At 38.9% G+C, this 26,260-nt stretch overlaps 1 protein-coding gene and 1 pseudogene across 4 annotated transcripts in view; both read right to left on the bottom strand.

The window, feature by feature from the left end:
- PTPRA (protein tyrosine phosphatase receptor type A) overlaps positions 1-26,260 on the bottom strand; it is a 185,624-nt gene that overhangs the window by 92,213 nt on the left and 67,151 nt on the right. Inside the window, exon 2 of one of the 4 annotated variants that reach the window (XM_049698773.1) lies at positions 4,385-5,045. The exons of the other annotated variants lie outside the window; for them this stretch is intronic. The gene's annotated coding sequence lies outside the window, so the exon portion shown is untranslated. The remainder of the gene's footprint in view (positions 1-4,384; positions 5,046-26,260) is intronic. 4 annotated transcript variants of the gene reach the window in all.
- The window catches only part of LOC117198575 (proline-rich protein 13-like), a 134,057-nt pseudogene that overhangs the window by 67,406 nt on the left and 40,391 nt on the right, over positions 1-26,260 (bottom strand).

Here is a 26,260-nt window from a genome sequence, read left to right as displayed (position 1 = left end):
GCCAAAGAATAAGGTTGGACCCCCAACTTACATCATATACAAAAATTAACTCAAAATAGATCAAAGACCTAAACATCAAAGCTAACACTATAAAACTCTTAGAATATAAGGGAAAAGCTTCATGACATTGGATCTGGCAATGACTTTTTAAAATATAACACCAAAAACACAGGCAACAAAATAAAAAAATAGCTAAATTATCAAAATTAAAAACTTCTGTGCATCAAAGGACACTATCAACAGAATGAAAAGAACACTCAGGGATGAGAGAAAATATGTGCAAACCACCTATCTGATAAGGGACTGAAAACTAGAATACATAAAGAACTCCTACAACTCAACAACCAAAAAGACAACCTGGTTAAAAAAAATGGGCAAAGGACTTGAATAGACATTTCTCCAAAGATACACAAGTTGCCAATAAGCCCATGAAAAATGCTCAACATCACTAATCATTAGGGAAGTCAAATCAAAACCATATGGAGATACCATTTCACATCCACTAGGATAGCTATAATTATTTAAAAAAAAAAAAAGAAAAGAGAGAAAGAAAAGAAAAATGAAAGAAAAGAACAAGTTTTGGCAAGGATGTAGAGAAACTGGAACACTTGTACATTGCTAATGGGAATGTAAAATGGTGTACCCACTGTGGAAACCATCAAATTTTTTGATTCCTCAAAAAATTATACAGAATTATCATAGGATACAAGATCACTACTTCTGGGTATATACTCAAAGGAACTGAAAGCAGGAATTCAAACACATACTTGTATACCAATGTTCATAGCAGCATTATTCACAACAGCCAAAAGGTGACCCAAGTGTCCATCGAAAAATAAATGGATCAACAAAATGTATATTCATACAATGGAGCCTTACACAGGAAACTGACACATACCACCACATGGATAATCCTTGAAGACATCATACAAGTGAAATAAGCCAATCACAAAAGGACAACTATTGTATGATTTCATTCATATGAAGTATGTAGAGGAGTCATATTCATAAAGACAGAAAGTAGAAAGGTGGTCGCAGGGGCTGAAGAAGGGGGAAATGGGAAGTTATTATTTAATGGGTACAGAGTTTCAGTTGGGGAAGATGAAAAAGTTTTGGAGATGGACAGTGGTAATGGCTACCCAACAATGTGAATAAAATTAAAGCCACAAGAACATACACTAAAAAAATGGTTAAAACAGTACATTTTATCATATATTTATATATACATCTCTCCAAAACTTTTTAAAAAGGCAAGCCACGAACTGGGAGAAAATCTTAGAAAGCATTTATCTGATAAAGAATTGGTATCCACAAAAACTCTCAACCTTCAACAATAAGAAGCATCCCAATAAAATAATGGGCAAAAGATTTGAACAAATTTTCACCAAAGAAGATATATGTAAAGGGAAACCAGAACATGGAAAAGGCTACAAATCATCAGTCATCAGGGAAATGCAAAGTGAAATGCAAGATACCCCTATCTGCTCACTGAAATGGCTAAGATTAAAAGATCAATAATACCAAGTGTTGTCAAGGATATATAAAAAAATCAGAACCCTCACACTGCTGGTCGTAATGTAAAATGGTATAACCACTTTGGAAAATCATTTGGCAGTTTCTTTAAAAAGCTAAACATATACTATGATCCAGCCATTCTACTCTTGGGTATTCATCCAAGAGAAAAGGAAAGGTATGTCCATATAAAAATTTGTTTATTATTGTTCACAGAAGCTTTATTTGTAATAGCCAAAATCTGGAAATAACCCAAGTGCCCATTAATAAATGAATGCATAAGCAAATTTTGGTATAGACATATAATGAAATACTACTCAGCAATAAGAATGAATTAACTGTTGATACACACAAGATGGATGAATCTCAAAATAATTATGCTGGGGCTTCCCTGGTGGCGCAGTGGTTGAGAGTCCGTCTGCCGATGCAGGGGACACGGGTTCGTGCCCCGGTCCGGGAGGATCCCATGTGCCGCAGAGCGGCTGGGCCCGTGAGCCATGGCTGCTGAGCCTGCGCGTCTGGAGCCTGTGCTCCGAGACAGGAGAGGCCACAACAGTGAGAGGCCCGCATACCGCAAAAAAAAAAAAAAAAATTATGCTGAGTAAAAGGAGCAAGACAAGAGTACATACTTGTTTTAAAATGTAGGTTTTATTATTATTCAGGCATGGTGAGACCAACAAATCAGATGACTGTTCCTGAAAAGATAGTTTGTTAGTTTGTTACTCACAGTTCCCAAAAGGAGGTGGCACAAGAGGAGAGGGAGTGAGGGGAAAACTTGAGTAAGAGCCATTATTGTGGCTTCTTCAGGAAGGAATGGGCAATGGACAAGGTAAAGTTTTAAAATTAGCTCTGGGGGGCTTCCCTGGTGGCGCAGTGGTTGAGAGTCCGCCTGCCGATGCAGGGGACACGGGTTCATGCCCCGGTCTGGGAAGATCCCACATGCCGCGGAGCAGCTGGGCCCATGGGCCATGGCCGCTGAGCCTGCGCGTCCGGGCCCGTGCTCCGCAATGGGAGAGGCCACAACAGTGAGAGGCCTGCGAAAAGCAAAAAAAAAAAAAAAAAATAGCTCTGGGGCTTAAAGGTTGTCCTTAGTCACCTGGTACATGGCCCTAGGGTGAATTGAGCACGTCAACAGTGACCCAGAGTATGACAGCCCAATAAAGGAGGTATTTAGGGTGGGGGCTCTGGATTGGTTGGTTTGCATATGAAAGGCACTCTAGCAGGTGAGTTGTTTACTATCTACAGAAACCGGCTAACCCAGGAGGTGAAGTCTCTCCAAGGTCAGCAAGGTTCTAGATGTCAAAGCATCATAAACACATAATTAATACAATAACACATGACTTCACTTAGATAAAAACTTAGAGGACTTCCCTGGTGGTTCAGTGGTTAAGAATCCGCCTGCCAATGCAGGGGACACGGGTTCAAGCCCTGGTCCAGGAAGATCCCACATGACACAGAGCACCTAAACCCGTGTGCCACAACTACGGAGCCTGCGCTCTAGAGCCTGCGAGCCACAACTACTGAAGCCCATCTGCCACAACTACTGAAGTCCGCGCACCTAGAGCCTGTGCTCTGCAACAAGAGAAGCCACAGCAATGAGAAGCCTATGCACTGCAACGAAGAGTAGCCCCTCCTCACCACAACTAGAGAAAGCCCACGTGCAGCAATGAAGACCCAACGCAGCCCAAATAACTAACTAAATAAATGAATTTATTTTTTAAAAAAACCTAGAAAATACAAACACCTATAGTGACAGAAAATAGGTCACTGATTGCTTGGGGATGGAGGAGTAGGCAGGGGCAAGAAGGAGGGATTACAAAGGGACATAAGAAAACTTTGAGGGGTGATGGATATGTTCACACTCTCTTGACTGTGGTGAGTTTCACCGCTGTATAGATATGTCAAAACCTACTAAATCTTAAACTTTAAATGTGTACAGTTTACTGTATGTCAATTATAAAGTTGTTTAAAAATTACAGAAATAATAGACAAAATAAAAGTACATAAAATATACAATAAAGACAAATACCGTATGCTAACACATATATATGGAATCTAAGAAAAAAAAATGTCATGAAGAACCTAGGGGTAAGACAGGAATAAAGACACAGACCTACTAGAGAATGGACTTGAGGATATGGGGAAGGGGAAGGGGAAGCTGTGACAAAGTGAGAGAGTGGCATGGACATATATACATTACCAAACGTAAAACAGATAGCTAGTGGGAAGCAGCCGCATGGCACAGGGAGATCAGCTCAGTGCTTTGTGACCACCTAGAGGGGTGGGATAGGGAGGGTGGGAGGGAGAGAGACGCAAGAGGGAAGAGATAGGGGAACATACGTATATGTATAACTGATTCACTTTGTTATAAAGCAGAAACTAACCAAAAAAAAAATATATATATATATATATATATATACAATAAAAATGAAATAAAGTGAAAGGATGGTTCTTTGATAAACAAAAAAATAAAGAGAAGGAACAAAATATTATGAGTAAAAAGTGGAAATAACTACAACTACAGCATATGAAAATCAATACTGTTTTCAATAACTATAGGCAAATAATTTTGAAAACTTCAAGGTGAACCCACAGTTTAAAATTTTCCCACAAAGAAAACACTCGGCCCAGATGATAAGTGAGAAGAAAGAGGAACTAATTCCCAACTCATTCTAAGAGGTGAGTAAAACCTGACAAAAACATTAGAAGAAAGGAAATTATAAGACCACTTCCACTCAGTAATATAGATTCAAAAATCCTAAACAAAATATTAACAAACTGAATTCAGTACACGAAAAAGATAACCCACGATCAAACTGAGTTTATCCAAGGTGTACAAGGATTTTAAAAAATTATTTATTTATTTATTTACTTTTGGCTGTGTTGGGTCTTCGTTGCTGCGCTCAGGCTTTCTCTAGTTGCGGCAAGCAGGGGCTACTCTTCATTGTGGTGCGCAGGCTTCTTATTGTTGTGGCTTCTCTTGTTGTGGAGCATGGGCTCCAGGTGTGCAGGCTTCAGTAGTTGTGGCACACAGGTTTAGTTGCTCCATGGTATGTGGGATCTTCCCGGACCACGGCTCGAACCCATGTCCCCTGCATTGGCAGGCGGATTCTTAACCACTGCACCACCAGGGAAGTGCAAGAATGTTGTTTTCTTCTCTTTTCTTTTTTTGAAATTTATTTATTTCTGGCCGCGTTGGGTCTTTGTTGCTGTGCGCGGGTTTTCTCTAGTTGCGGCAAGCGGGGGCCACTCTTCGTTGCGGTGCACGGGCTTCTCACTGTGGTGTCTTCTCTTGCTGTGCGGAGCATGGGCTCTTGGCGTGCAGGCTTCAGTAGTTGTGGTGTGTGGGCTCAGTAGTTGTGGCTCCTGGGCTCTAGAGTGCAGGCTCAGTAGTTGTGGTGCACAGGCTTAGTTGCTTGGCAGCATGTGGGATCTTCCTGGACCAGGGCTTGAACCCGTGTCCCCTGAACTGGCAGCTGGATTCTTAACTATTGCGCCACCAGGGAAGCCCCAAGGATGTTTTAATATAAGATCTATAAATATAATTCACCCATATTAAAGAAGAAAGATCATATAATCATTTCAATAAATGTAGAAAAAGCACTGAATTAAAACACATGAACTCACGATTAAAAAAAAAAACTCTCTTAATTAGGAATTGAATAAAATTTCCTAACCTGATAAAACAGCTATTTTAAAACAACAACAAAACTTTGCAATTATCATCTTCAATAGGGAATCATTGAAAGCATTCTCTTTAAAAAGGAAGAATAAGACATGGTTATGCACTATTACTTCTATTCAGTAATGTATGAAAGGTCCCAGCCTTTGCAGTAAGAAAAAATCAGAACCATAAAATCAAAATCATAAAAATTAATCATTAAAGTTACATATTTGCAGGAAATATTATCATTTACACAGAAAATCCACAAGAACATATAGGCAAATTACCAGGGGGTTACCAAGGTGACTAGATATAGGTTTTTTTTTTTTTGCAGTACACGGCCCTCTCACTGTTGTGGCCTCTCCAGTTGCGGAGCATAGGCTCCGGACGCACAGGGTCAGCAGCCATGGCTCATGGGCCTAGCCGCTCCATGGCATGTGGGATCTTCCCGGACCGGGGCACGAACCCGTGTCCCCTGCATCGGCAGGCGGACTCTCAACCACTGCGCCACCAGGGAAGCCCGAGATATAGGTTTTTATACCCTGCAAAAATAGCCACTGATTTGCACTCAAGAGAGGGTTGGTTTGTTAGGTGAAGAGAATGAATCATGTGTAAATGCTGGTAAGAAGGAATCAGAAGGGAAGGAAAGGAAGGTATATAAGAAAGATAGGAAGAGATAAGAGAACTAGTAGAAAAGTGAGGGAGCTTTCATCTTCAAGATTTCCTGTGAAGTACAAAGCAAAATTAAAAGCTAAAAAGGAGCAGGAGATAGTGGGATAAAGCTTTAAGAAGTGATCCGACTAATAGTGCTGCTACAGAAAATGGCAGTGTGTTGACACTGGACAGCCCTGAGGGCTCAAGTGAGATGAAATCCATTTTTCAAGAACTCTTTTTTGGAAAAATGCTCTAAGTAATAATGGTTTGGAGAACATACAGAATTAAGGTTTTGCTGGATGAATGTAATAGAAATATAACCAACAGAGTTGAGTACTAGCAAGAGAACAGCTGAATTGCAGAACCAATCTAACCTTGGTAGGAGAGGAAGGTAGATATTAAAGATGATTAGAGAAAATAAAGACTTTAAGTGACTACAAACTCAAAAGCTGTTGGAGAATATTTTATAGTGGGAAGAACAGAGTAAATAAACTGGAAGCCCCCCATGCTCCAAGAAACTAATTTCACCAGAATTGTTTGGAATTCATTGTAAATGATAGGCTGTAGTCCTTGAAAAATCAATAAATGTGGTTGTGGTTAACTTTATATACAGTTGACCCTTGAAAAATATGGGGGTTAGGAGCAACAACCCTCCATGCAATTGAAAATCCGCATATAACTTATACTCAGCCTTCTGTATACATGGTTCCTTACCCTCGGAATTCAACCAACTGTGGATCATGTAGTACTGTAGTATTTACTACTGAAAAAAGTCAGCATATAAATGGACCCACGCAGTTCAAACCCATGTTGTTCAACAGTCAACTGCAGTTATAGTTTCCTTGAGATATACAGAGTGCCAATAAAATGCAAATCCTTTACTACCAGATAATGCCACAAGCAGCTTGCTTTATATCCCTTCAAAATTCCATGTTTACTTTCCTCCTCTACTCTCGCAGGCGAAACAAACAATTTCAGTGCTGACTGTCTTCTTTTAAAAAGTTAATTATGAGGGACTTCCCTGGTGGTACACTGGTTCAGACTCCAAGCTCCCAATACAGGGGACCTGGGTTCGATCCCTGGTCAGGTAACTAGATCCCACATGCATGCCACAACTAAGAGTTCGCATGCCACAACTAAGGAGCTGGTGAGCCGCAATTAAGGAGCCCGTCAGCCACAACTAAGAAGCACACGTGCCGCAACTAAGGAGTAGGCGAGCTGCAACTAAGGAGCCCGCCTGCCGCAACTAAGACCCGGCGCAACCAAATAAATAAATAAATATTTTTTAGAAAAGTTAATTATGAGTATGTAGATTGTTTGAAGCATTCATCAATCTCCTACCCAACTGATTAGACAAACTATCTATAGGCCAATTTTACATATAATAACTTTAATATAAATACTTATTAAGCTTTGACCTAATAATTTGGCAAAAATTAGGCTGCAAGTCACTATATGTATTAGATTCTAGCAGACACTAACTTTTGTAGCTATGACACTAATCAATATTGAATTCTCTTATCTAGAAGGAGGATTTTTCATATATTCAGTGTCTGCAAAGAGTTCCCGCTGAGCTAAACATAGTGCAGTGTGTACTCTATGAAAGAGTCAATGAGACAGGCATGGGGGGGGGTTTAATTCTTTTATAATGCCTGCAGAGAGTCTGGCAGTGATGAAAGCATAGAAAATTCATGAAAGGCCCTTTTATAACCAGAGTGAATGTGGAGCACAAAAGCAAAGTCAGGTGACCTACTTAAAGCTTTGCTTTTACTGATGAGAATTCATTCTCATTCCAGTTTAGTCTCTTTCGAGAAAAAAAAACCTTACATAATGGTTGGAAAATTAAGAAACAGGGAGTGTAACTCTACTAAGTTCCAATCTTTCCCTCTCAAATATCAGCTCAAGCCCTACGGTCTGTGGCCAGAGACAGAATACTTTATAAGGATCTGTGAGGTATGACCTTGTTTACCTCAGTGTAACAATGTGTTCTCTGACTGCTGGCTATGAAGAAATTTAAGTTCTATAATCCATCAATCAGTTCAGAAGTTTGGGCTAATAATATTATAAGAGGAAATAGTTTCTTAATCCCTCCCTGGAACTTATACAAAGCAAATGGATGGTAAACTGTCTGATAAGGTAAGGACAGCCAAAGTTGCTTCAAATCAGGGAAACACTCATTTGCTAACTTGTTCAGGCAATTGTCTTGTGCCAAGTGGGGCTGCAAAGGAGAGAGAAGTTCCTGCTTCTCTCAAGTGTTCTCTCATCTACCATTCTCATGTTACCCGAAATATTTTAGGGTAGTCAATAAAATCCTTGTCATCCAGGAGGGAGATAAATATGACTATTCTTCATTTTGATTCATTTACTCTCTTTCCTTTAAGTAGTAGAGGAATAAGATAGAAAATTCTTATTCTTCTCTTCCATGATTAATTCCCCATTAAAAATATGATTTGATCTGTTCTCATTTTGCTAAATCAACAGGTGTATGATGCCTACTATATATGCCAAACAGTGCAAACACTTGTGAGGAATACAAGGAAACTTGACAGTCTCTCTCCTCATGTGCTCCTTTCATTACTTCCCATCCCACCTCCACATTTGTCCCCTCCTTCCCTCCCTCCCTCCATTTTGCTCTGAATGAAGAATTAGGTAACTAGTCTAAGATCACAGAACTAGATCTAGTACCTAGATTTGTCAATTCCCAATTCACTAATCTTTCTGAAGGAAAATGAAACAAAAATGGCGGTGGCAGCAGGGGAGGGGGGTGTTGTCTCCAAGGCTCATTATTATGGTTCTAAATCAATCCCAACTCTCTCCCCCCACCTCTCCCCTTACCCACTTTTTTTGTTGCCATCCATCCTTTACATTGGCACTGCTGCTGTTTGAATGCTTCTGCTCCCAGTCTTCTCTTATCAGCCAGATCTTGGCTTAAACAAAACCTGCCCCATTTTAGTTATAATAGGATCATTTTCACTCCGTCCCCACCCCAAATATTCACTACCATAACAGCCTATTCATTGCTTTCCCAAAACTTAATTGTATATACATTTACCTGTCAATTGTAATCAATACTCTGTGCTCCATGTGAATCAAAGACTATGACTACTCTGCTCACAGGAACTACCCAGCACCTAGCAAAGTTCCCCACACATAACAGGTAGCCTAGGTAGTGGACTGAAGTCGACCAGCCCCTGCTTAAAAACAACTGAATCCCCAAAACTGAATTAAAACGATCCAAGACCCCTATGAAAGGCCAGAAACAAACATAAATCCTCTAGAAAAAGATATCATCCTGTGTCTCATATTATTTCTATAAACAATTTTAAAAATACAATGTCTGGTCCATGAAGAAATAACATGCAAATAAGTAGAAAACAGACAACTACTACAACATTGAGAATTTCAGCCAAGAGTCAGTGCTATTAAAAAAGGTAATGGCAGAACTCAAAAAAGAACAAACAGAAATTCTAGAACTGAGAAAATACAATAGTTGAAACAAAGATCTCAATAGAAGTATTTAAGAACAGATAAAATACAGCTGAAGAGAGAATTCATGAAATGGAAGATAGGTCAAAAGGATTTATCTAGAATAAAGCAGAGGGAGGCAAGAAGATAAAAAATACACAAGAGAGGATAAGAGGTAGACAGAATATGAGTGAGATGATCTAACCTACATGTAATGTGAGTCCCAGATAAGAGGAAAGAGGGAAATGAAACGGAAGAAATATTTGAAGAGACAAAGGCTAAACATTCTCCAAAACTGACAGAGGACATCAAGCCACAGATTTAAGGTGTTCCAAGAACCCCAAACAGATAAATAAAAATGAAATCTGTGTCTAGATACACTAAAGTAATACTTCTGAAAAACAATTTTGTTTTTTTTTAAAAATTAAGCGTTCAAAAGGGAAAAAAAGACACTGTGGCAGACTGCAAAGATGGCTATAAACATTCCTCTCATTTTGGTACATATACCTTTTTTTTTTTTTTTTTTTTTTGCAGTACGTGGGCCTCTCACTGTTGTGGCCTCTCCTGTGGTGGAGCACAGGTTCCGGATGCACAGGCTCAGCAGCCATGGCTCACGGGCCTAGCCGCTCCGCGGCATGTGGGATCTTCCCGGACCGGGGCACAAACCCACGTCGCCTGCATCGGCAGGCGGACTCTCAACCACTGCGCCACCAGGGAAGCCCCATATACCTTTTATAATGAAACTTTGGTACTCTTCCTACCAAAAGGTGAAATTTATTTCCCCATCTCTTGAATTTGAGCTGGCCTTGTGACTTGACTGAAACAATAAAATGCAGCAGAAGTGACGGCATAATTTCTAAGTTGAGACCTAAAGAGATCTTACAGCTTCCATTTTGCTCTCTGGGAACACTGCTGCCATAAGGTGAAGTAGCCCTTGCTGACCTCTTTACATAAAGAGCTCCAGCAGACAGGTAACACCAACTGCCAGACATGTACTTGAGGCACTCTCAGTCCCAATCTCAGTCCTAGCTGACTACAGCTGCACGAATGACTCCAGTCAAAACTACAGAGGAATCAAACAGCAAACCCAGCACAGATTGCTGATTCACAGAATCACAAGCTAATTACAGATTTTCCTCAACTTAGGGTGGGGTTATGTCCTAATAAACATATTGTAAGCTGAAAAAAGCCCAAGTCAAAAATGCATTAAAATTTTTTTTTAATGCATTTAACAATCTAACCTATACCAAACATAATAGCTTAGCTTGGTCTACCTTAAACATGCTCAGAATGCTTACATTAGCCTACAGTTGAGCAAAATTTTATAATAAAGTGTTGAATATCTCATATAATTTATTGAATATTGTACTGGAAGTGAAAAACAAAATGGTTGTATGGGAACAGATGGTTATAAGAGTATTGGTTGTTTACCCTTGTGATCGCATGGCTGACTTGGGAGGTGTGGCTCACTACTGCTGTCTAGCATCACAAGAGAGTATTGTACCATGTATCACTAACCTGGAGGAAAAAATTCGAAGTATGGTTTCTACTGAATGCATATTTCTTTCACACTACCATAAAGTTGAAAAAAATCATAAGTCAAACCATTGTAAGCTGGGGACCGTTTGTAGATGGCTGTTGTTTTAAACCACTAGGTTTGGGGATCTTAGGTTTGCAGCAGTAGAAAATACAGAAATATTTTCTTAAAGAAAAAGCAATCAGACTAAACAGCTGATCATAGTATTTACATAGTGTTAACTTTATATCTCAGTATTTAAGTTATAAGATATCAAGGAGAAAAGTAAACATCATCCAGGCTTTGCATCCTCTTCTGGGAAAGGTTTAGTGAGCTTCTGGTTGTATGCAGGATAATTATATCATGTTAGGTATAAGTATGGCCTTGCTATTGTCTTTATTTGGAGACTAAATATGGTTTAAGAAGATGTGTGTGGGTGCCAAGTTAGCAAGGGATAGACCTGTGATGGTTAATTTTATGTGTCAATTTGGCTGGACCACAGTTCCCAAATATTTGCTCAAACAGTCTGATGTTTCTGTGCAGGTGTTTCTGGATGAGATTTACATTTAAACTGGTAGACTGTGAGGAAAGCAGATTGTTCTTCATAATGAGGGTGGGCTATATCTTATCAGTTGAAAGCCTGAACAGAACAAAAGGCTGATTTCCTGAGTAAGAGGGAATTCTCCAGCAAACTGCCTTCAAACTTCAACTTTGAGTCTCCAGCATATTGCCCAACCCCTCATCAGATTTTGTATTTGCCAAGCCACCACTATTGGGTGAGCCATTTCCTTAAAATGAATCTTTTTATATATACATGCACATACAACCTACTGGTTCTGTTTCTATGGAGAATCCTGACTACTACAGACAGAAGCCAGAAGACAATGTAGTGATATCTTCAAAGGGCAAAAATTGCCAACCTAGGATTCTGTACCCAGCACAAATATCTTATAAGAATCCTGAGGTGAAATGTAAAAATTTTCAGACTAAGAAAACGAAACAAAATTCATCCCTGGCAAAACTACAGTAAGAAATTACAAAAGGACATTTTTCAAGCCGAAGAAAAACAATTTCAAAAAGATTCAGAAAGGAGTGGAGAAAAATGAAAATGGTGGGACTTCCCTGGTGGCCCAGTGGGTAAGGTTCTGTGCTTCCAATGCAGGGGGCCCGGGTGTGATCTCTGGTCAGGGAACTAGATCCTGCAATGCATGCTGCAACTAAGAGTCCACATATTGCAACTAAGAAGCCTGCATGCCACAATTAAGAAGCCCACATGCCGTAACTAAAGATCCCACATGCCGCAACTAAGGCCTGGCACATCCTAAATAAATGAATAAATAAATAAATAAATAAATAAATAAATAAATAAATAAATATTTCCAAAAAATGAAAATGGTAATACGTGGGTAGATCTAAGTGTATGCCAACCATATAAAACAATAATAATGTCTTTTGGGGTTTAAAACACATACGATTAAAATACACAACAAAAGGGGCTTCCCTGGTGGTGCAGTGGTTGAGAGTCCGCCTGCCGATGCAGGGGACACAGGTTCGTGCCCTGGTGTGGGAAGATCCCACATGCCGCGGAGCGGCTAGGCCTGTGAGCCATGGCCACTGAGCCTGCGTGTCCGAAGCCTGTGCTCTGCAACGGGAGAGGCAACAGCAGTGAGAGGCCTGCGTACCGCAAAAAAAAAAATAATAATAAAAAAAAATACACAACAAAAGTAGATATTTATGGGGAGGGAGATTGAAGAAATCAAGTGTTCCAAGATCTTTGTATTGTTTAAGAACCAATATATTGTTAACATTAATCTGATAGTCTAAGTTGCTTGTTGTCACCTCTAAAATAACCACTAAACAATATAGAGTCTATAACTTCAAAGATAAGAGGGAAAAAAATGCAATAGTAAAAAAGCCAATCAATCCAAAAGCAAGAAAAGAGAGAAAAAGGAACCTAGAATAGATGGGTCAAATAGAAAGCAAGGAGTAAGGGCTTCCCTGGTGGCACAGTGGTTAAGAATCCGCCTGCCAATGCAGGGCACACGGGTTTGAGCCCTGGTCCAGGAAGATCCCACATGCCGTGGAGTAACTAAGCCTGTGCGCCACAACTACTGAGCCTGCACTCTAGAGCCCATGAGCCACAACTGCTGAAGCCCATGCACCACAATTACTGAAGCCTGCACGCCCTACAGCCTGCTCCGCAACAAGAGAAGCCACCACAATGAGAAGCCCACACACCACAACAAAGAGTAGCCCCAGCTCGCCACAACTAGAGAAAGCCCACACACAGCAATGAAGACCCAACATAGCCAGAAATAAATAAATAAATACATAAATAAATTTATTTTTAAAAAAAACAAGGAGTAAGATGGCAGATTTAAATTCAATTAATTACATTAAATGAACTAAATGTTCCAATTAAAATATGAAAATTATAAGACCTAATAACAAAAAAACCCAACTGTTTGCTGTAAGACGTTTAAAACATAAGTATATAGAAAGTTGAAAATAAAAATACAGAATAAAGTAAAACATGAAAATAACAGGATAACTCTGATATCAATATCTGACAAAGCGCGCGCACACACACACACACACACACACACATAGTAACTGTAAAGATCTTAAAATTCTAACCAAGAAAATGCAGCATGTGTTATAATTATACTACAACATGACCAAGTAAAGCTTACTTCAGAAATTTAGCAATGGTCTCTTACTAGGAAACATATTAATAAAAATCCTCACAAAAATAATTCAAAATATAAAAAGCCTCATGATTACCCTGATGGTTGCCAGAAAACCTGCTTGTAAACTCTTGATTTTTAAAAAAGGCATTCATTAGACAAAACGATTTACCAAGCACTCATTTTGTGCTAGGTCCTATTCCTGGTACTAGAAATGAAACAGTAAGCAAAACCTAACTGAATCTCTGCCTTCATGAAACTTAACAGTCAGGAGCAAAAAAAACCTGACATTAAACAACCCACCTCAGAGATAAACGTGAGAGGAGAATTACAAGACTTTAAGAGCCTATAAGAAGAAAATCTGACCTAGTCTGGGAGCTCAGTAAAGCTCCTTGAGAACTCCTGACTCCTGAACTGGGATGTCAAGGATGACTAGGAGTTAAGCAGACAGGGAGTATAGGGAACTCTATTCTAGCCAATAGTCTCAGAAATGGTGGGAACAAGGCCTGAAAGCAGCCGTTGTATCTAGAGCACAGAGAACAAGGAAGATCACGGTACCAGAGAAGGGTGGGGATGTATGCAGGTCAGGACCACATAAGGGGGATTTTTCTTTGTCCTAAGAGCATTAAGAAGCCTTTGAACAGTAGAAGCATGACTTCTATTTCTACCAGAGACTGATTTACCTGCCAGGCATTTTGGAATGAACACTCTAGCTGGGTACAGAGGACAGTGTACAGGACGTGGATAGCCCAGTTAGGAGGCCAGGCTACTGGCAAAGATGTAAAGTATTACAAGTAGGAAGACATTTCGAGGTAAAATGCATAAGACTTGATAGTGGATTTGCTCGAGCTGAGGGAGAGGAGGTGTCAAATGCTACTCCTCTTGGGTTTCTGGTTTACCTAGTTTGTGCCATTCAGTGAGTCAGAGAACAAAGGAAAAGAATCACATATGTGAGGGAAAATTCTCAGGAATCCTTAAAAACCAGAAAAAAAAGAATCTTTCAACTGAGAAAATTATCTCAAAATAATGGCCAACAATATACTGAAAAGCAAAACACTGAAATCATTTATCACTAAACCAGGACAAAAAAAAGCATGTTGGCTATCACCATAATGATTTTGTAATCTTCTACAACAGGGGCTGGCACACAGTCTCTGTAAAGACTCAACTCTGTTGCTGTACCATAAAAGCAGCCATGGACAATATGTAAATGAATGAGCACAGCTGTATTCCAAAAAGACTTTATTCATGAACACTTAAAATTTCATGTAATGTTCATACAGTATTCTTCTTTTGAGTCTTTTTCCATCCACTTAAAAATGTAAAACCCATTTTGAGCTTGTATGTTGTACCAAAAAAAAAAAAAAAAAGGCAGTAGGCTGAGTATGGGAGATGGGCCATAGTTTGCTGACCTGTTTTACAAGTTCTAATTAATGGAGTGAGAAAACAGAATGAGGTATAATTACTGGGGAACCCCCCCCCAAGTTATCTGTAGATGCATGACTGTGTACTTAGAAAAAAAAGTACATAGGTGAAAACTAGTATTCATAAATTAATGTTTATAATTTAAAACTGAAACAGGGACTTTCAGTTCAGGACAAGGTAGAATAAGCATACTTCACCCTATTCCTCCCATTAATTTACAACACCACCACCACTAACAAAAAGCCCACATAAAATTCATGAAGCAACTAACAGATGATTCCAAAAAGGAGAAAAAAGAAGATGGACTGGCTAGAGACCATGGGACACAAGGACTGACCCCGTAGGAAGTTTCCTATTTTTTGCTTGGTTTGACTTCTAATATGTCCTGTCCTCAGCTCTGGAGAGGTCTACAACCTGAAAACAACAATGAGCACAAACAAAAAAGTACCAAGAAAAGCCTGCTTTCTCTAGACAAAGGACCAGGGAAAGGCACAGCAAGACAGAAACATTTCGACATACATACTCCAGGCAAACAGCAATAAAAAAACTGGCACCCCTCTTTCTCCTCAGCAGGCACTGTTTCCCAACCTTGTCCTGTATTAATGAGGCAGCACCTCCCCCATCCCCATCAGGCTGCAGTTTTGGAGAACGTGGGTGGAGCCCTGTTTTCCATTTCTACTCTGGAATAATAAGGTGGAGCTCCAACCCCAGCCCACCTAGAGAATGGGGGGAAGATTATGATGAGGAGGGAGCTAGAGAAATGAATCCTCTAAATATCAGTACAAAATCCTAGACTACCTCTGAGCGACCTATTTGTAAAAGTGACCAGAAGCAACACAGTAAAAGGTTTCAGTACAAAATACTGGTCTGAAATAATGCCCAGGTTTCAGATTGTTCTCTTGGTAGCACACAAGTAGGGCAGACCAGAATAGCATAGCAAGACTTCGAAAATTAAACTGACTTTTGAACCACAGCCAACAAAAGTAGGCCAGGGTGTGTGCTCTAAACCTATGCAGGTTAACTGCCTGTTAAATAAAAAGATTTAAATAGGAATCAGAATACTCAAAATGTCTAGGATGCAATCCAAAACTACTTGTCACACCAGGAACCATGAAAATCTCAACCTGAATGAAGAAAAGGCAATTGATAGATGCCAACACCAAGATAATACAGATTTTAAATTATTTGGAAATGATTTTAAAGCAGATATCCTAAAAACTCTCCAAAAAGAACTTGTAAAAACTCAGCAAACAGAAGATATAGAGTATCAGATGGAAATTTTAGAATTAAAAAGTACAATAGCTGAAACTGAAAAAAATCAAAAAGCATAAAAACACTGGATAGGCTCAATAGCAGAATGGAAATGACAGAGGAAACAATGAACTTAAAAACAAATCAATAGGGCTTCCCTGGTGGCGCAGTGGTTGAGAGTCCACCTGCCGATGCAGGGGACACGGGTTCGTGCCCCAGTCTGGGAAGATCCCATGTGCCGCAGAGCGGTTGGGCCCGTGAGCCACGGCTGCTGAGCCTTGTGCGTCCGGAGCCTGTGCTCCGCAATGGGAGAGGCCACAACAGTGAGAGGCCCGCGTACCGAAAAAACAACCAAAAAAACAAAAAAAACAAATCAATAGAAAATGTCCAATCTGCACTACTGAGAGCAAAGAGAGTCAATAGAAATGGACAGAGCCTCAGAGTCCTGTGGGACAATAATAAAGACCTAACATTTGTGCCACCAGAGTCCTAAAAAATGAGAAGAAAAAGAATGCAGAGATAGAAAACATTATTTGAAAAATAATGGCTGAAAACATCCCAAATTTAGTTAAGGATATAAACCTTCAAACTGCTGATAACTAGTGAAAAAGTCCTGAAAGCAGCTAGAGAGAAATGATACACTATTTCTAAGAGAATAACAATTTGAATGACAGCGTATTTTCCATCAGGAACTATGGAAGCCACAAGGAAGTGTACAGTATTTTTCAAATGCTAAAAGAAAGGATCAAGCCAAAATACATTACAGTAAAAATATCCTTCAGGAGTGAAGATGAAAGAAAGACATTGGCAGATGAGGGAAACAATGTGTCATCAGCAAAACAGCTCTAAAAGAATGGCTAAAGGAATTTCTTCAAATAGGAAATAAATGATAACAGAAGGAAACCTCAAACATCAGCAATAGTGAGCAGTATAAAGAGTGTGTGCACACACTGTACATATACATAAATACATATACACTAATTAAACAATTTTTCCCTTCTTGAGTTTTTAAAATTATGTTTGATGGTTGAAAATAAAAATTTTAACATTGCCTTGTGGTTCTCAATGTATATAAAGGTAATACTTAAGACAACTGTATCATAAAGAGGGTAGGGTAAAAGGCCCTAAAATGTAGTAAGGTTTCCACTTAAAGTGGTAAAAAGGTCGATTATTAGTAGACAATGATAAATTATGTACATATATTTTAATCCCTAGAGCAATCATATAAAAAAACTATACAAAGAGATACACTCAAAACACTAGAAAAACCAAAATGGAGTGCTAAAAAAATGTTCGGAACTTCCCTCGTGGTGCAGTGGATAAGAATCCGCCTGCCAATGCTGGGGACATGGGTTTGATCCCTGGTGCAGGAAGATCCCACATGCTGCGGCACAACTCCCATGTGCCACAACTACTGAGCCTACATGCTACAACTACTGAAGCCCGTGCACCTAGAGCCTGTGCTCTGCAACAAGAGGAGCCACTGCAATGATAAGCCTACACACTGCAATGAAGAGTAGCCCCTGCCTGCCACAACTAGAAAGCTTGCATGCAGCAACGAAGACCCAACACAGCCAGGAAAAAAAAAAAAAAAAAAAAATTCAAATAACCCACAAGAAAACAAGAAAGAGAAAGCAGCAGAAGAAAAATATGAAAAAACAAAACAATTCATAAAATGGCAAACTTAAATAGAAAAAATACTGAAAATTACATTAAATATAAATGGTCTAAATATACCACGTAAAACACAAGGATGAGCAGAATTGGTTAAAAAAGGAAAAAGACCCAACTATATGCTGTCTATAAGAAATTTACTTCAAATATAATATAACGATACAGACAGGTTAGAAATAAATGGATTCCATGTTTTAGGGGGAGGGAAGGAAGGATAAAAAAGTAGAGCACAGAAGGATTTCAGGGTAGTGAAACTATTTGGTACGATACTATAATGGATACATGTCATTATATATTTGTTAAAATTCATAAAATGTACAATACAAAGAATGAACCCTAATGTAATCTATGGACTTTAGTTAATAATACTGTATCAATATTGGCTCATCAACTGTAACAAACTGACCACATTAATGCAAAATGTTAATAAGGGAAACTGGTGGGGGGTGGTGAGAAGAGGGTATATGGGAACTCTACATTTTCTACTTTAAACTGTTTTTCTATTAATTTTTAAAAAATGGATGAGGAAAGACACACCATTGAAGTACCAAAGAAAGCTGAAGTAGCCATATTAATATTGGATAAAGTATTCGTCAGAGCAAGGAAAATTATCAAGGACAAAAAGGAATAATACATAATGATACAAGGGCCAATTCTAAATAGACATAAGATTCTAAATATGTAGGCACCAAAAAACAGCTTCAAAATACATGAAGCAAAAACTAGCAGAACTGAAAGGAGAGACAGACAAATCAATAACCCCCTCTCAGTAACTGACAAAACCCCTGATCGAAAATCAGCAAGGATACAGAAGAACTGAACAATACCATCAACCAACAAGACCTAATTGACATTTATAGGACACTCCATCCAACAACAGCAGACTAGACGTTTTTTCAAGCTCCTATGGAATATTCCCCAAGACAGACCATATGCTGGTTCATAAAACAAACCTTCACAACTGTTAAAGAAGGGATATCACTATAGAAACCACAGACATCAAAAGGATAAGGGAATACTAAGAACAACTCGATATACAGAAATCCGACAACTCAGACAAAATGGATGAATTCCTTGAAAATCACAAACTCCTATAACTATTAAACATTTAACTTCAGAAAAATAAATCTTCAGGCCCAGATGGCTTCACTGGCAAATCCCACGAATATTTAAGAAGGAAATAACACCAATTCTACACAATTTCTTCCAAAACATAGAAGAGGAGGGAACACTTCCCAATTCTTATTTTTATACTGGCATTATCCTGATAAACACCAGACAGTAAACCAAAATTCCAGACCAATTTCCCTTATGAACACAGAAACAACAATCCTCAGCAGAATACTACTAAATCAAATGTAGCAATACATAAAGAGAACAATATCCCATAAACAAGTGGGGTTTATCCCAGGAATCGAAGGCTGGTTCAAAAAAATTTTTCTTTTCAATTTTTATATTAATTTTATTTATTTTTTATACAGCAGGTTCTTATTAGTCATCAATTTTATACACATCAGTGTACACATGTCAATCCCAATCACCCAATTCATCACAACACCGTCCCCACCCCCACCCCCATGGCTTTCCCCCCTTGGTGTCCATACGTTTGTACTCTACATCTCAACTTCTATCCTGCAAACTGGTTCATCTCTACCGTTTTTCCAGGTTCCACATACGTGGGTTAATATATGATATTTGTTTTTCTCTTTCTGACTTACTTCACTCTGTATGACAGTCTCTAGATCCATCCATGACTCAACAAATGACCCAATTTCGTTCCTTTTTATGGCTGAGTAATATTCCATTATATATATATACCACAACTTCTTTATCCATTCGTCTGTCAAAGGGCATTTAGGTTGCTTCCATGACCTGGCTATTGTAAACAGTGCTGCAATGAACACTGGGGTGCATGTGTCTTTCTGAATTATGGTTTTCTCTGGGTATATGCCCAGTTGTGGAACTGCTTGATCATATGATAATTCTATTTTTAGTTTTATAACAGACCTCCATACTGATCTCCATACTGACTGTATCAATTTACATTCCCACCAAAAGTGGAAAAGGGTTTTGTTTTTTCCACACCCTCTCCAGCATTTGTTGTTTCTAGATTTTCTGATGATGCCTATTCCACCTGGTGTGAGGTGATACCTCACTGTAGTTGTGAATTGCATTTCTCTAATTATTAGTGATGTTGAGCAGCTTTTCATGTGTTTCTTGGCCATCTGTATGTCTTCTTTGGAGAAATGTCTATTTAGGTCTTCTGCCCATTTTTTGATTGGGTTGTTTGTTCTTTTAATTTTGAACTACATGAGCTGTTTAAATATTTTGGAGATTAATCCTTTGTCCATTGATTCGTTTGCACATATTTTCTTCCATTCTGAGAGTTGTCTTTTCATCTTGTTTGTAGTTTCCTTTGCTGTGCAAAAGCTTTTAAGTTTCATTATGTCCCATTTGTTTATTTTTGTTTCTATTTCCATTACTCAAGGAGATGGATCAAAAAAGATCTTTCTGTGATTTATATAGAGTGTTCTGCCTATGTTTTCCTCTAAGAGTTTTATAGTGTCCGGTCCGAACGTTAGGTCTCGAATCCGTTTTGAGTTTATTTTTGTGTATGGTGTTAGGGAGTGTTCTAATTTCATTCTTTTACATGTAGCTGTCCAGTTTTCCCAGGACCACTTATTGAAGAGGCTGTCTTTTCTCCATTGTATATCCTTGCCTCTTTTGTCAAAGGTTAGTTGACCATAGGTGCATGGGTTTATCTCTGGGCTTTCTATATTGTTCCATTGACCGATGTTTCTGTTTTTGTGTCAGTACCATACTGTCTTGATTACTGTAGCTCTGTAGTATAGTCTGAAGTCAGGGAGTCTGGTTCCTCCAGCTCCGTTTTTTTCCCTCAAGACTGTTTCGGCTATTCTGGGTCTATTGTGTCTCCAAACAAATTTTAAGATATTTTGTTCTAGTTCTGTAAAAAATGCCATTGGTAATTTGATAGGGATTGCATTGAATCTGTAGATTGCTTTGGATAGTATAGTTGTTTTCACAATATTGATTCTTCCAATCCAAGAGCATGGTGTATCTCTCCATCTGTTGGTATCATCCTAAATTTCTTTCATCACTGTCTCATAGTTTCCTGCATACAGGTCTTTTATCCCCCTAGGTAGGTTTATTCCTAGGTATTTTATTCTTTTTCTTGCAATGGTAAATGAGAGTGTTTCCTTAATTTCTCTTTCAGATTGTTCATCATTAGTGTATAGAAATGCAAGAGATTTCTGTGCATTAATTTTGTATCCTTCAACTTTACCAAATTCATTGATTAGCTCTAGTAGTTTTCAGGTGAAATTTTTAGAATTCTCTATGTATAGTATCATGTCATCTGCAAACAGGGACAGTTTTACTTATTTTCCAATTTGTATTCCTTTTATTTCTTTTTCTTCTCTGATTGCCGTGGCTAGGACTTCCAAAACTATGTTGAATAATAGTGGTGAGAGTGGACATCCTTGTCTTGTTCCTGATCTTAGAGGAAATGCTTCCAGTTTTTCACCATTGAGAATGATGTTTGCTGTGGGTTTGCTGTATATGGCCTTCATTATGTTGAGGTAGGTGTCCGCTATGCCCACTTTCTGGAGAGGTTTTATCATAAATGGGTGTTGAATTTTGTCAAAAGCTTTTTCTGCATCTATTGAGATGATCATATGGTTTTTATTCTTCAATTTGTTAATATGGTGATTCACGTAGATTGATTTGCGTATATTGAAGAATCCTTGCATCCCTGGGATAAATCCCACTTCAGCATGGTGTATGATCCTTTTAATGTGTTGTTGGATTCTGTTTGCTAGTATTTTGTTGAGGATTTTTGCATCTATATTCATCAGTGATATTGGTCTGTAATTTTCTTTTTTTGTAGTATCTTCGTCTGGTTTTGCTATCAGGGTGATGGCGGTCTCATACAATGACTTTGGGAGTGTTCCTTCCTCTGAAATTTTTTCGAAGAGTTTGAGAAGAATGGGTGTTAGCTCTTCTCTAAACATTTGATAGAATTCACCTGTGAAGCCATCTGGTCCTGGACTTTTGTTTGTTGGAAGATTTTTAATCACAGTTTCAATTTAATTACTTGTGATTGGTCTGTTCACATTTTCTATTTCTTCCTGGTTCAGTCTTGGAAGGTATATCTTTCTAAGAATTTCTCCATTTCTTCCAGGTTGTCCATTTTATTGGCAAAGAGCTGCCTGTAGTAGTCTCTTAGGATGCTTTGTATTTCTGCAGTGTCTGTTGTAACTTCTCCTTTTTCATTTCTAATTTTATTGATTTGAGTCCTCTCCCTCTTTTTCTTGAGGAGTCTGGCTAATGGTTTATCAATTCTGTTTATCTTCTCAAAGAACCAGCGTTTAGTTTTATTGATCTTTGCTATTGTTTTCTTTGTTTCTATTTCATTAATTTCTGCTCTGATCTTTATGATTTCTTTCCTTCTGCTAACTTTGGGTTTTGTCTTTTTTTCTTTCTCTAGTTCCTTTAGGTGTAAGGTTAGATTGTTTATTTGAGAGTTTTCTTGTTTCTTGAGGTAGGCTTGTATAGCTATAAACTTCCCTCTTAGAACTGCTTTTGCTGCATTCCATAGGTTTTGGATCCTCGTGTTTTCATTGTCACTTATCTCTAGGTATTTTTTGATTTCCTCTTTGATTTCTTCAGTGATCTCTTGGTTATTTAGTAATGTATTGTTCAACCTCCATGTGTTTGTGTTTTTTACATTTTTTTCCTTGTAATTGATTTCTTATCTCATAGTGTTGTGGTCAAAAAAGATGCTTGATATGATTTCAGTTTTCTTAAATTTACTGAGGCTTGATTTGTGACCCAAGATGTGATCTATCCTGGAGAATGTTCCGTGTGCGCTTGAGAAGAAAGTGTAATCTGCTGTTTTTGGATGGAATGTCCTATAAATATCAATTAAATCTATCTGGTCTATTGTGTCATTTAAAGCTTGGGTTTCCTTATTAATTTTCTGTTTGGATCATCTGTCCATTGGTGGAAGTGAGGTGTTAAAAGTCCCCCACTACTATTGTGTTACTGTCAATTTCCTCTTTTATAACTATTAGCAGTTGCCTTATTTATTGAGGTGCTCCTATGTTGGGTGCATGTATATTTATAATAGTTATATCTTCTTCTTGGATTGATCCCTTGATCATTATGTAGTGTCCTTCCTTGTCTCTTGTAACATTCTTTATTTTGAAGTCTATTTCATCTGATATGAGTATTGCTACTCCAGCTTTCTTTTGATTTCCATTGGCATGGAATATCCTTTTCCATTCCCTCACTTTCAGTTTGTGTATGTCCCTAGATCTGAAGTGGGTCTCTTGTAGACAGCATATATATGGGTCTTGCTTTTGTATCCATTCAAAAAGCCTGTGTCTTTTGGTTGGAACATTTAATCCATTCATGTTTAAGGTAATTATCGATATGTATGTTCCTTCGACCATTTTCTTAATTGTTTAGGGTTTGTTTTTGTAGGTCCTTTTCTCCTCTTGTGTTTCCCACTTAGAGAAGTTCCTTTACCATTTGTTGCAGAGCTGGATTGGTGGTGCTGAATTCTCTTAGCTTCTGCTTGTCTGCAAACCTTTTCATTTCTCCATCAAATCTGAATGAGATCCTTACCGGTTAGAGTAATCTTGGTTGTAGGTCTTCCCTTTCATCACTTTAAGTATATCATGCCACTCCCTTCTGGCTTGTAGAGTTTCTGCTGAGAAATCAGCTGTTAACCTTATGGGAGTTCCCTTGTATGTTATTTGTCATTTTTCCCTTGCTGCTTTCAATAATTTTTCTTTGTCTTTAATTTTTGCCAATTTGATTACTATGTGTCTTGGCATGTTTCTCCTTGGGTTTATCCTGTATGGCACTCGCTGTGCTTCCTGGACTTGGGTGGCTATTTCCTTTCCCATGTTAGGGAAGTTTTCAACTATAATCTCTTCAAATATTTTCTCTGGTCCTTTCTGTCTCTCTTCTCCTTCTGGGACCCCTATAATGCGAATGTTGTTGCGTTTAATGTTGTCCCAGAGGTCTCTTAGGCTGTCTTCATTTGTTTTCATTCTTTTTTCTTTATTCTGTTCCACAGCAGTGAATCCCACCATTCTGTCTTCCAGGTCACTTATCCGTTCTTCTGCCTTAGTTATTCTGCTATTGATTCCTTCTAGTGTATTTTTCATTTCAATTATTGTATTGTGCATCTCTGTTTGTTTGTTCTTTAATTCTTCTAGGTCTTTGTTAAACATTTCTTGCATCTTCTTGATCTTTGCCTCCATTGTTTTCCCAAGGTCCTGGATCATCTTCACTGTCATTACTCTGATTCTTTTTCTGGAAGGTTGCCTACCTCCACTTCATTTAGTTGTTTTTCTGGAGTTTTATCTTGTTCCTTTATCTGGTACATAGCCCTCTGCCTTTTCATCTTGTCTATCTTTCTGTGAACGTGGCTTTTGTTCCACACGCTGCAGGACTGTACTTCTACTTGCTTCTCCTGTCTGCCCTCTGGTGGATGAGGCTATCTAAGAGGCTTGTGTAAGTTTCCTGATGGGAGGGACTGTTGGTGGTTAAAGTAGCTGACTGTTCCTCTGGTGGGCAGAGCTCAGTAAAACTTTAATCCGCTTGACTGCTGGTGGGTGGAGCTGGGTTCCCTCCCTGCTGGTTGTTTGGCCTGAGGCAACCCAACACTGGCGCCTACCTGGTTCTTTGGTGGGGCTAATGACAGACTCTGGGAGGGCTCACGCCAAGGAGTATTTCCCAGAGCTTCTGCTGCCAGCGTCCTTGTCCCATGGTGAACCACAGCCACCCCCACCTCTGCAGGAGACCCTCCAACACTAGCAGGTAGGTCTGGTTCGGTTTCCCCTGGGGTCACTGCTCCTTCCCCTGGGTCCTGATGCACACACTACTTTGTGTGTGCCCTCCAAGAGTGGAGTCTCTGTTTCCCCCAGTCCTGTCAAGTCCTGCAATCAAATCCCAGTAGGCTTCAAAGTCTGATTCTCTAGGAATTCCTACTCCCGTTGCCAGACCCCCAGGTTGGGAAGCCTGACGTGGGGCTCAGAACCTTCACTCCAGTGGGTGGACTTCTGTGGTATAAGTGTTCTCCAGTCTGTGAGTCACCCACCCAGCAGTTATGGGATTTGATTTTACTGTGATTGCACCCCTCCTACCGCCTCATTGTGGCTTCTCCTTTGTCTTTGGATGTGGGGTATCTTTTCTGGTGAGTTCCAATATATTCCTGTTGATGACTGTCCAGCAGCTAGTTGTGATTCTGGTGTTCTCAGAAGAGGGAGGAAGAGCACATCCTTCTACTCCACCATCTTGGTTCCTCCACCAAAATTTTTTTTTATAGATGTGAGTCAACAATCCTATCAACTGATGCAGAAGAAATATTTGAAACAATCCAACCACCACTCATGAGAAAAACTCCTGGCAAACTAGAAATTTAAGGATTCTTCCCCCTACCTGATAAAAGGTATCTAAAGAAACAAAAACTCTAGTCTGAATACTTTCTCCTAAAATTATGAACAAGGCCAGGATATCTGCTCTCACCACTCCTATTCAGCATAGTACCAGAAGCCCTAGCCAGTGCAGTAAGGCAAGAAAAGGAAATAAAAATTTCCACAGATTGTAAAGTAGAACTAAAACTGCCCCCATTTGTAGAGGACATGAACATCTTCATAGAAAATCCCAAGGAATCAATTTAAAAATTCTTGAAACTACTGAGTTTAACAATGTTACAAAATATTAAGATCAACACAGAAAAATCAGTAATGTTTCAATATACTAGCAATGACTAAATGAAAAACAAACTTACACATAACACCATTTACAATCACTCCCCCAAATAGAAAATATGTAAGTATAAATCTAAGAAAACATGTTTAGGATCCTGTATGCTGGAAATTACAAAACACTAATGAAATAAGGCCTAAATAAATGGAAAGACATACTGTGTTCATGTTTTGGACAACTCAACATTAGTATAGCTGTCAACTCTCCCCTAAATGAACTACAGGTTTAACACAAATCCTATCAAAAATCACAGCAGCTTTTTTTCTGGGTTGGGGGGGGGGGCACACCATGTGGCGTGCAGGATCTTCCCCAACCAGGGATTGAAACCATGCCCTCTGCAGTGGAAGTGCAGAATCTTAACCACTGAACCACCCGGGAAGTCCCACAGCAGCTTTTTTTTAGTAGATATGGATAAGTTGATTGTAATGTTTACATGCAAAGACAAAGAAGTTAGAATAAAACAATACTGAAAAATAAACTTGGAGGAACCATATTACCCAATTTAAGACTTACTATATAGCTATAGTAATCAAGAGTGTACAGTACTGGACTTCTCTGGTGGCACAGTGGTTAAGAATCCAACTGCCAATGCAGGGGACACGGGTTCAA

This window comes from Orcinus orca, chromosome 16, assembly GCF_937001465.1.
Source record: "Orcinus orca chromosome 16, mOrcOrc1.1, whole genome shotgun sequence".
Taxonomy (NCBI): Eukaryota; Metazoa; Chordata; class Mammalia; order Artiodactyla; family Delphinidae; genus Orcinus; species Orcinus orca.
Note: the sequence above shows the minus strand (reverse complement) of the source record. Positions and strands in the feature narration are given on the sequence as shown.